Genomic DNA, 12,320 nt, shown 5'->3' on the forward strand with positions numbered 1-12,320 from the left:
GCATGGCACTCTACCATTTTTCAGAGTCTGGGTCCATCATTGCTTCTGCATATGTCGTAGGCTCATCATTGTCCAACAATAATATTTCCCGCAATTCGTGGAGCCTCGCCGACCTTCGTGGTTGTGGTGGTGCTTCTCTTGCCATGGATATCTCAACTTGTTCTGCTACGCTAGCATCACTCGTTGATTCTTACCCAATTGGCTCATCCCAAACTTCTTCAAGATGCACTATCTTTCCATTCTTCTCCCCTTTGAGAAACTCTTTCTCTAGGAAAACACCAGTTCTGAGCAACAAACACTTTGCCCTTCGATCGGTTATAGAAATAATATCCTAAAGTTTCCTTTGGATATCCCACGAAAATGCATTTATCCGACTTGGGTGTTATCTTGTCCAACTGAAGTCAGTTTGTCAAATACTTCACATCCCCTAAATCTTTAGAAAAGACAAACTAGGAGTCTTTCTAGTCCACATCTCATATGGTGTCTTAACTATGGATTTAGACGGTACCCTATTAAGTGTGAAAGTTGTTGTTTCTAGAGCGTATCTCCTAGAATGATAATGGTTGGTCTGACTAGCTCATCATTGATCGAACCATGTCCAACAAGGTTCAATTACAGTCGCTCGGATACACCGTTTCTCTGAGGTGTTCTAGGCGGCGTAAGCTATGGAACAATTCCATAGCTCTTCAGATGATTGCTAAACTCATGGCTTAAAAACTCGCCTTCACGATCAGATCGTAAGGCCTTAATTTTCTTGCCACGCTGATTTTCAACTTCATTTTGAAATTCCTTGAACTTTTCAAATGTTTCAGACTTGTGCCTCATCAAGTAGACATAGCCATATCTACTAAAATCATCAGTAAAAGTTATGAAGTATTGGAACCCTCCTCTAGTTGTCGTGCTCATTGGTCCGCATACATTGGTATGTACGAGTTCCAACAAGTCTAATGCTCTCTCAGGAAAACCTATGAAAGGCGCCTTGGTCATCTTGCCTAGCAAGCAAGCCTCACATGTCTCGTATGATTCAAAATCAAATGAAGTTAAAAGTCCATCATAATGGAGCTTCTTCATGCGCTTTTCACTTATATGACCCAAACGACAATGCCACATGTAGGTAGGACTCAAATCATTAGGCCGAGGCCTTTTAGCACTTATATTATAGATAGGTGAATCATCAAGACTTAAAACAAACAATCCATTCACAATGGGTGCAAAAGCCATAAACATATTATTCTTAGAGATCACAGAACCATTGTTTTCACTCGCAAATGAATAACCATCCTTCATCAAGCATGAAGGAGACATAATGTTTCGACTTAAACTAGGAACGAAATAACAATTATTCAACTCCATGATAAATCCTGACGGGAGGTGGAGTTGCATCGTCCCGACGGTCAACGCAGCAACCCTTGCATTATTGCCCACGTGGAAATCAACTTCTCCTCTTTCAACGCTTCTACTTTTTATCAGTCTCTGCATTGAATTACAAATATGAGCAACCGATCCGGTATCAAATACCCAAGAATTAATAATTGTATCAGCGAGAAATATGTTGTCTATAACATTAATAACAAGCGTACCTGAGGTGGAAGTACTCTTACTTCCGCCATTCTTCAATGAAGCCAGATACTGCTTGCAATTTCTCTTCCAGTGACCAAGTTCAGTGACAATAAAAACACTCTTTGTCTAGGAGCAGGTCCAGCTTTAACCTTGGGCAGCTGGGTTTGGCTTAGAGTTCATAGCCATGCCCTTCTTCTTCCAAGAATTGCCCTTCTTTTTAAAGCTAGGCTTGTTCTGTATTGCCATCACATGGCTGCTGCCAACGCTTTTCTTAATGTCACCCTCTGCTGTTTTAAGCATGCCACGTAGTTCATTCAGACCCTTCTCTGCCCCATGCATATGGTAGTTTGAGATGAAGTTCCCATAGCTAGGCGAAAGAGACGAAAGAATGAAATCAGTGGCCAACTCTTGGCCTAGTGGGAAGCCCAGCTTCTCCAACCGTTGAACATAACCAACCATCTTGATTATGTGTGGCCCTACTGTTGCGCCTTCTGCTAGCTTGCTTTCCACAAAAGCCTTAGACACATTGAACCTTTCAGTCCTAGCCTGTGTCTGGAACATGTCTCTAAGCACCACGATCATATCGTACGCCTCATGATTTGTTTCAAACTGCATCTACAGTTCGGGTTCCATGCAAGCAAGCATAAGGCAGCTTACTTCAAGATTAGCATTACATGCTTTCTTGTAAGCATTCTTAACGGCAGCAGGTGCATCATCAGCAGGTTCTTCTGGTAATGGGGTGTCCAGAGCATCTTCCTTTTTATCAGCCCTAAGAACAATTCTCAGGTTACGGATCCAATCCATGTAGTTTGTTCCATTCAGCTTGTCCTTCTCAAGGACTGAACGCAAAGCAAACGGTGTGGTGTTGCTAGGTGCCATTTATCTACAACAAATAATAATGCAAAATACTAAGACAAAAGTATCCATGATAGAGTAAATCACATTAAACTTTTAACAGACTCTACTCCCACTAAAATCAATATCCCTCTATTGATACTTAGTGATTCAAGATCCACAACTAACAAGTCTACTAGTGAGCTTTAGCATCACCACTAGCAGTCAGGTAGATCGGTAAGCAACTCTTTGCTAATCATATCACATATGACTCCTGTTGTTGGGTGACATCTCCATGTCTCGGTGCCCAACCTTCATGCCCCAAAGTCCTTAACCGTTAAGATGACCTTGTGAAGCAAACCAACCCTTATGCATGTAAGTATCCGATACAAACCCGTCTAGTCAAGGAAAACTAGTGATACTCTAATTTCATAGACCCACCACCAATTGTACAAGACATGGGACGGTGCAAGTTTTAGTTGGGAGGGCATACATAACTTAAAATTTGTGAGGGATCATTCTACTTCTAACATCACATCATGTAGAGTAAAACAAAAGAGTAGCATTCGCATAGTTGTGACACAGTATGGCCCGATTTCTAGTGGTGATCTCCATCTCCATAGAACCTGTTCACCATGATGATCTCCATCTCCATGATCTATGTGCGCCATCCTCCTAGTGATGAGTCCTCCAAGAACTAATACAAGCTATTACATCTAATCAGCTAGTAAAGAAGGTTACATAGTTGCTTGGATCATCATAGATTGACACGCAGGTCATCAATTACATTAATTTGACAATACATATGCAGGGGCCATACTGATCACAAAATCCTGCAAAACAGAGTTAGGCGTTCTAACGTCCAAACTTAAAAGGCCCTAAAACTCCATCTTCCAAGCTGATTTTGGGAAATCTAATTTCGCTAAAAATGCCAAAGGCATTGAATTTCATGTGTAATTTTTTCTATAGATCAATTTTCATATAAAATTTGCCGAGATCCGAGATTGTACCAAAAAGTTATGGCCATTTTACCAAAACACATGACCAAGGTAAATTATCTGATCTAGTAGTAGATCCAATTGACTACTTGCGCATCATATGCATCTGGCGTATGAATCTAGGTTTCCATTCGACCAATCACATTGATCTTCACTCGCTGCAACTGGCATTACGTGTATCACTTAACTCCGATGGCAGAATTCCGACCGGTAGGAGTACGTCATTACACGACCATTGCAGCAAGATCACAAAACCAGATCATAGATCAATCTAAAAACACGCATATCTCCATATGCACACATCTCGAATCCATAACTAAACAGCATCGGCTCTGATACCACTGTCGCAATATGAGGTAGGCTACGCTAGCACAAAAAAATTCTACCGCGTAAAACAAGAACACTGCTGTTATAGATCACGAGATTACCACTAGACATATAAATGTGGAAGTTGATGAAGCGCATCGAGGTAGTGTAGTCGATCACCTCCATGTCAAATGTTCAGCGGCATCCTCCTCGTGCAGAGGCTTGTCCAAGTGTTGTAGATGCAACACCTCTAAGGTATCCACATGTGTGGGGAGGAAGCGTCGCAAACCGGACTGCTAGATCCATGAGTGCAACTCGGTGAGGGCATGGGAGATGGACAGCTACTGGGCATGGGAGATGGAGCAGCAGCTATGCCAAAAAGGTACAAACCCTAAGCCACCCCTACCCCTCAATATATAGAGGTCACTGATAGGCCTCTAGGTCTAAGGCCCATTAGTACTCCCAAATCTGGTCCAATTTGGATCAGATCCTCATTGGGCTTCTAGCCCCTTAAGTGTGCGACCCTATAGGTTCACATACGTATAGACATGACTATGAGTACTTTTACTTGGCCAATAGTTGGTAGCGGCCTCTAGCAAGACATGCCAACTCCTATACGCACACAAAGATCATATCAGATGAACCATCACAACATCATGTACATGCTATTCCCTTTGCCTCATGATATTTGGTCTAGCTCCAAGGCGACCTCTCTTTCTCGATCCTGTGATTCAAAATCCCTTTCTTAGGTTAACTCTTAACCTCACATAGCATGGCCATGCATTTCTGAATTCGATCACTCGAGGGGCCCTAGAGATATCTCTCTCAAGTAGAGAGGTGCAAATTCCATCTTGACTGATCATACCTCACAGCTTGCTTCCTGACAAACCTGAAAGCTATCTTTATAACTACCTAGTTATGGAGTAGCATTTGACAGCCCCCAAGTAAGTCGATTCACATATTGAGTGCATGCAACAATCTCAGGTCTAAGGACAAAGCATACACATTGTGTAAAGAGAACTATGTAACTATATCTTGTGTTGGGTCGGTCCTGACACATGTCTCTACACGTGCCCACATTATTAGTTTGACCTCTGCATGTCCATGACTTGTGAAACATAGTCATCAGCTAATACATGTACTATTCTAATATTCATGTGTGTCCTCACATGAACTCCGACTAGGGACAACTTTAGAATAACCATACAATTAAAGAGTTTCACATACAATTCACATAATTGCAAATCAATTCAAGTAGCCTTTAATGGATATTCAAGGAACACAATATGAAACATGGATACAATGGAATATCATCATCTCTATGATTGCCTCTAGAGCATCATCTCTATGATTGCCTCTAGGGTATATCTCCAACAAAGAGAAATGTCTAGCGAGCAGACACTCTTGCTAGACTCTGAGTGATGTCTGATCCCCTACCGTTGCTAGGGTCGGAGGCTCAGCAGTGAATTTAATATGTAATGTAAGTAAGTAAGGGTGCTTATCTTTTAGTAGCGGTCTTGAGCCGTCCTGATCGACCTAGGACATCGATTTTACCTTGATGGCAAGTGTGGTGGGTTTGAAAAGCCTCCCCCTAATATGAGCAGTGACCCTACTTGCTCCTTATCTATTTCTCATTAGCGGTCAAGTCATACGATCGACTCACGTTACCTGTTGAGAGAAGATTTCCTGCTTGATGTTCCAGGCATTGGTGAAGACCTCACCATCAATGGTTTTAAGCTTGTAGGCGCTTGGTTGGAGTACCTCTACAATGACATATGGTCCTTTCCATGGTGGGGAGAGCTTGTGGTGGTCCTTATTGCTCTGTATGAGGTGGAGGACCAGGTCCTCGACGTTGAAGGCTCAGCCCCACACCCGTCGGCTATAGTACCATCACAACGCCTATTGGTACTAGGCCAAATGGAGGAGGGTGACATCGTGTGCTTTGTCTAGCTAGTCCATGGCATCCTCATGGGATACCTCGGCTCCCTGTTCATCGTATGCCCTAATCATTGGTGCTCTATAGTCGAGGTCAGTTGGGAGGATGGCCTCAGAACCATAGACCATGAAGAAGGGCATGTAGTCAATGGCTCGACTAGGGTCATCCTTAGGCTCTAGAGTACTAAAGGAAGTTCAGCGACCCAGCGTGTAATGAATTTATTCAACTAGTTGAAGATCCTAGGTTTGAGGCCTTGTAGGACCATGTCGTTCGTGTGTTCCACCTGCTCGTTCATTTAGGAGTTTGCTACGGAGGCTCAATCAATGCGGATGTGATGTTCATCGCAAAATTGGAGGAACTTCTTCCCAATGAATTATGTGCCATTGTTCGTGATGATGGAGTTTGGGACTCTAAAGCGATGGATGATGTTAAGGAAGAACAACATGGCCTGCTCGGATTTGATCGCAGAGATTGGCTTAGCCTCTATCCATTTTATAAACTTGTCAATGGTGACAAGCAAGAGAGTGTAGCCCCCGAGAGCCTTTTTGAGTGGTCCAACCAGATTGAGTCCCCAAACCATGAATGGCCAGGTGATGGGGATCATCTGGAGTGCTTGAGCTGGTAGGTGAGCCTGTCAAGTGTAGTACGACACCCCTCATAGGTGTGTATGATTTGATCGGCATCGGCTACCGTGGTAGGCCAGTAGAATCCCTGTCAAAACACATTTCCGACTAGGGTTTGGGGTGTGGCATGGTAACCCCACCATGGATGTTGCTCAGAAAACTCTTCCCCTATTCGAAGGGGATGCAGTGTTGTAGGATCCTAATGTGGCCTCGCTTGTAGAGTTCGCCCTCCACAAGAACAAAGGACTTGGCGCAATGTGTGAGCCATCGGGCCTCTATCCTATCTATCGGCAGTGTGTCACAGAGGAGGTAGTTGAGGTAGAGCTTTCTCTAGTCGATTAGAGGGTCAGGCTTTGTCGCTAGATCCTCTTTGAGCTCCATGACTTCAGAGCCGGATGTAGCCAACGGTTGTTCAGCCCCCGGGCCAGGATTGGATGGACCATCACCGCCCTGTCCTGACTCCTCGGAGCAAATCAAGGGCTTGTGCTGGTCGTTGGTGAAGACACCCATTGGCATCGGCTCTCGTCCGAATGTAGCTTTCGCGTGCATGTCAGCCACCTCATTGAGTCGCCTTGAGATGTGATTGAGCTTGAGGCCATCAAATTTGTCCTCCAACTAGTGGACTTCTTAGCATTATGCGGTCATCTTGATGTCATGGCAGTTTGACTCCTTCATGATCTGGTCAAAGACTAGCTAGGAATCTCCTCGAACGTCAAGGTGTCAGACACCCAGCTCGATGGCAATGCGTAGGCCATTGATGAGTGCCTCATATTCAACCATATTGTTGGAGGAGAAATGGAGACGGACCATGTACCTCATGCGTACCTCGAGGGGTGACACGAAGACCAGACCTACGTCGACATCAATCTTCATCAGCGATCCATCAAAGTACATCGTCTAGTACTCTTGATCGATGACTACTGGTGGCATTTGGACCTCGGTCCATTCCATGACAAAATTAGCCAACAATTGGGACTTGATGGCTATTTGGGAGGCATACATAATGCCCTACCCCATTAGCTCGAGCGCCCATTTTGTGGTTCTTCCCATGGCATCCTAGTTTTGGATGACCTCGTCGAGGGGGAATGATGTCACGACTGTCATTGGATGTGACTCAAAGTAGTGGCGTAGCTTCCTCCTGATGATGAGGATAGCGTATAGAAGCTTTTGGATTTGGGGGTAGTGGGTTTTTGAGTCAGATAGGACCTCACTGATGAAGTACATAAGGCGTTGTATTTTAAGGGTGTGCCCCTCTTCTTCCCGCTCTACTACTAGGGCAGCACTGACCACTTATGTGGTGGCCACAATGTAGAGCAGAAGGTGTTCTCCCTCGGTGGGAGGAACCAGGACTAGGGCCTTTGTTAGGAGCTACTTAACCATGTCAAGTGCTTCCTAGGCCTCAAACATCCATTCGAAGTGATCTATCTTCTTTAGTATCCGATAAAGGGGGGGACCTCGTTCACCGAGGTGTGAGATGAAGCGGCTGAGTACGACGAGGCACCCTATAACTCGTTGCACCCTCTTTATATTCTGAATCATACCCATTCTTGTGATAACTGAGATCTTCTCTGGGTTGGCCTCGATGCCATGCTTAAAGATGATGAAACCAAGTAGCATGCCCCTTAGGACCCCAAAAACGCACTTCTCGAGATTGAGTTTCATGCCGTTTGCTCAGAGTTTTGCAAAGGTTTGCTCAAGATTGGCCACGAGGTGGTCGGCTTGTTTGGATTTGACCACAATGTCATCTATGTAGGCCTCAATAGTCTGCCCGATGAGGTCCCCAAAACACTTGAGCATACAGTGCTGGTATGTAGCCCTAGCGTTCTTCAGACTGAACAGCATTGTGACATAGTAGAACGATCCGAAGGGGGTGCTGAATGATGTCACAAGCTGGCCGAACTCTTTCATCGCAATTTGATGGTACCCGGAGTATGCATCAAGGAAGCAGAGGATTTCGCACCCCAAGGTAGAATCAATTATCTAGTCTATGTGCGGTAAAGGAAATAGATCCTTTGGGCATGCTTTGTTGAGACCCGTATAGTCAACACATATCCTTTATTTCCCATTCTTTTTTGTACAAGAATAGGATTGGGCAACCACTCTGTGTGGTGCACTTCCTTGATGAATCCAGCTGTCAAAAGCTTTGTGATCTCTTCACCGATGGTCCTACGTTTCCCCTCATTGAAGTGACGCAGGCGCTATTTCACTGGCTTAGAGGCTGAATGGATCTTCAAGGTGTGCTCGGCAACTTCCCCCAGGATGCATGGCATGTCCAAGGTTTTCTACGCAAAGATATCTTTGTTGGTGAGGAGGAAGTCGACGAGTGTGTTTTCCTATTTAGAGGAAAGCGTGGTGCCAATGCACACCACCTTACCGTCGAGGTTGCCGAGATCTATGAGGACCTCTTTAGAGCCCTCTGTAGGCTTGAAAGACCTAGTCGACTTCTTGGGGTCGGGCACTTCTTTGGTGACCTCCTTTTTGATGGCGGCGAGCTCTCCGAAGATGACGATTGTTGTGGTGTGATCGCAGCACTTGACCTCGCACTCGTAGGCATGCTAGTAGAAGGTGCCAACGGTGATGACCCCATCGGGGCCTGATATTTTTAGCTTGAGGTAGGTATAGTTGGGGACGGCTATGAACTTCACATAGCATGGATGTCCTAGGATGGCGTGGTAGGTTTTGGAGAACCCAACCACCTCGAAGGTGAGGGTTTCTATCCTATAATTGGATGGATCCCCAAAGATAACGGGTAGATCAATCTGCCCAAGTGGCATGGCCTACTTTCCGAGCACTAATGCCGTAGAAAGGTGCTCTGGTTGGGTGGACTGCATGTTCGGATCGATGCCCATTTCATCGAGTGTCTTGGCATGCATGATGTTGAGGCCGCTGCCTCCATCCATTAGTATTTTGCTGAGTCACTTTGTGCCAACGATCAGATCAACCACTGAGCGGATATGTCCCCTAGATGCGGGACACTCTCTGGGTGGTCGGTCCAATCGAAGGTTATGGCGGACTCTGACCACCAGAGGAAAGGCATGTGTGGTTGGTTTGGTCGTATAGACTTTGCGACGTGCGACCTTCTGATGGCATTTGGAGTCGTAGGCCACTGATCCTCCGAAGATCATGAGGCAACCAGTCTGGTGTTGGAAGTCACCGTCCTTCCCCTCGGTGTCTTCTGTGGTGGGGTCAAGGTCCTTCCCATGCTCCCCTTTGTTGGAGCCTCCGGACAAGAACCTGCCTCATTAAGCTGCAGTCCTTGTATAGATGCTTAACTAGAAAGGCATGGTTCAGGCATGGCCCCTCGAGTAATTTTTCGAAATGGTTCGGAGTGCCCTCCATGGGCTTTCGACCACCCTTGTGGTCAGCAGTGGCCACAAGCGAGCCCTTGTGCCGTTGCTTCTTGTTCTTCCTTTTGGCAGAATGATTGGAGGCGCCTTCGCCGGTGCCCTCCTCCCGCCTTACCTTGCTATCAAGACAATCAAAGATCGCTCGGACCGCTTCTTCTTCTAAGGCATGGCTAGTTGCAATGTCCAGGAGTTTCTTGGTGGTTCGCAGGCCCTTACGTCCCAACTTATGCACCAGAGACTCGTAGGTAGTCCCGGATAGGAAAGCTCCTATGACATCGGTGTCGGCGACACTAGGTAGCTCATTGTACTACCGGAAGAAGCGCCGGATGTACCCACGGAGGGTTTCACTGGCCTTCTGTCTATAGTTTTTGAGGTCCCATAGGTTCCCAGGACGCTTGTATGTGCCCTAGAAGTTCCCTACAAAGATCTCCTTCAGGTCCACCCAACTCTGGATTCTATTGGACGGCAGGTGTTCCAACCACGCTCGTGCCAAATCGGCCAAGAATAGTGGAAGGTTATGGATAATGAAGTCATCATTATCCGCACCACCAGCTTGGCAGGCAAGCCAATAGTCTTTGAGCCATAGTCTGGGGTTTGTTTCCCCAGAGTACTTCAGGATATTGGTTGGAGGTCGGTACCTCAGTGGGGAAGCAGCGTTGAGAATGTGACAGCCAAAGGCCTAAGGCCCTGGTGGGCCGGGGCTTGGGCTTTGGTCCTTCGCTGCTGTTGTAGCGTCCACCATGTCGAGGGTGATAGCCCCATCTAACTCCCTCTCTTGGGTCATTGTAGGCACGTCTGCGGTCGCCGAGGGTGTTGCGCGTGTCACGGTTGTGGCCGAGACGCTAGCGCATCGGGACCACGGTGCGCTGCCTACTTTCTTGTGGTTCCTAGTGGACCGACGTGTACCTGCCAGGGGCATTCTGAGAGCGTGCAATGGCTGATGTCGAGCTCACATCGTCGAGACAATGAGCTCTTGGCCTGCTGCGCCACCGTACGCTTGAGCAACGTGCGAATCTCACGGTGGGCCTGACGATACTTGAGCATCGCGGCCTCTGGAAGGCCATGGAGCAAGGCCACCATGGTGGTGATGTTCTGGCTCACTCGGGCGAAGCGAGGGAGGGTTTCATCATCTGCGATGATCCTCCGGTTCATGTCGCGGGCCATGGCGCATGCGTGCCCATCGTCTCTGTGGCGCTCTATCTCCTGGTCGAGCTCCATGCATTCTTGCTCGAGCTGGAGTCGCGCTTCCTTGATCTCTCAGTGTCAGACTTTCAGCTGCTCCACCAGCATGCATGGCGGGGCCACTGTCTCCCTCTTGGCCTTGTCACCGAGGTTGTTTGTTGGAGTAGCCTCCCCCTCGTGGATGCTTTCGACGTGCCCCTTGGGGGTACCTGCCATGAAGCATTCACGAGAGGGATGATGGCTTCCCCTGCTAGAGTCAGAGCTAGAGGGCAACCCTGGCTCCTCAGCTAGGAGGTGGTGGAAAGATTCTGTGACACGTTCGATCACCCCCATGAACTCGTTGTTCGCAGGGGATAGGATCATGCGCTGTGCCATAAGGTGGCTAACGGTCGACGCGACGTTGCGGAGACCGAACGAAAGCACTATCGGGGCGCTCCATGTGGGGTGTTCCAGAGAGAGGGTGAGGTGGCATGGGTCCTCCCTAGACGGCTAGGGTCCTAGGGAGATGTCGAGCTAGCGCTCAAGCCTCCCATAATTGAGGCTGATGGAGGGGAGAGGTTGGATGATGGCGTGAGCCAATACCAACTCTCCTCCTACCGTGACGATGAAGTCCAGGTCTCCAAAGTGCACGTGTGCGCTCGGGACCTAGCTAATTTCGTGGCTAGCCATCCGTGGCCTGGTGTTAATGTCGGAACGTGCAAAGGTCTTCTACCTACTGCGCCAACTGTCAGTGTTTCGAGTAAACACCAACGAGTAAATTTGTATTATTGCGCGTTGGGCCCGGATGGTGTGCTAAAAGACATAAGGTTTATACTGGTTCGGGCAGAATGTCCCTACGTCCAGTTTGTGGCTGCTGCTCTTGTTATTAGCACTGAAAGGTTCGTAGTAGGGGGTATAAATGGACGAGAGAGGGATATGTCCCAAGTCTCTGATGGAAAGGTCGAACGGGTGCTGAGAGCTAGGATACTGCTCAACCGTGTGTTATGTGGTGCATGGTGTGTTCTATTGATCCGTCCCTTTAGTGGGGTGCCCTGCCTTCCCTTTTATAGACCAAGGGGAAGCAGGAATTATAGATGGGAGAAAGAAGAAAAATCAGAAGCAAAGAGGGTCCTTCGAAGGTGTTGGGTCTTCCTTTTCCTTTGAGCGAGCCCTACTGCCATGGCAGATGATGCCAGGGATAGCTCCATGCTGGGCGTCTGTCCATTGATGATGCCATGCTCTGACTTGATCAGCAAGTGGTCACGTCTCATCCCGCCCTGGCGGGTGGCGCGACAGACCAGGGTGTTGATCCGCAACCCCAAGGTGAGCGGATGGCGCAGTGATTGAACGTCACTCACTGTAGAGGACGTGAGTCTCCTCTTGGACCGTAGTGGTTGTCGTATGGTTTCATCAAGATCCGTGTCCGAGGGCCAATGGCGGCGTCCACAACACTGTAAAACAAACGTCGACGCCTACAACACTGTTCGGGCTCGGACATGCCTAGAAGGGCCTTAAAGCGCTCGTCTCGTCATATTATGTCGGTACTTTTCTGCAG

At 47.5% G+C, this 12,320-nt stretch overlaps 1 pseudogene; it reads right to left on the minus strand.

Moving 5' to 3' along the window:
- Positions 1-1,704: 1,704 nt before the first annotated feature.
- Positions 1,705-2,439, minus strand: LOC136461173 (uncharacterized; annotated as a pseudogene).
- Between the last annotated feature and the right edge of the window lie 9,881 nt (positions 2,440-12,320).

The sequence above is a fragment of the Miscanthus floridulus genome, chromosome 6, assembly GCF_019320115.1.
Source record: "Miscanthus floridulus cultivar M001 chromosome 6, ASM1932011v1, whole genome shotgun sequence".
Taxonomy (NCBI): Eukaryota; Viridiplantae; Streptophyta; class Magnoliopsida; order Poales; family Poaceae; genus Miscanthus; species Miscanthus floridulus.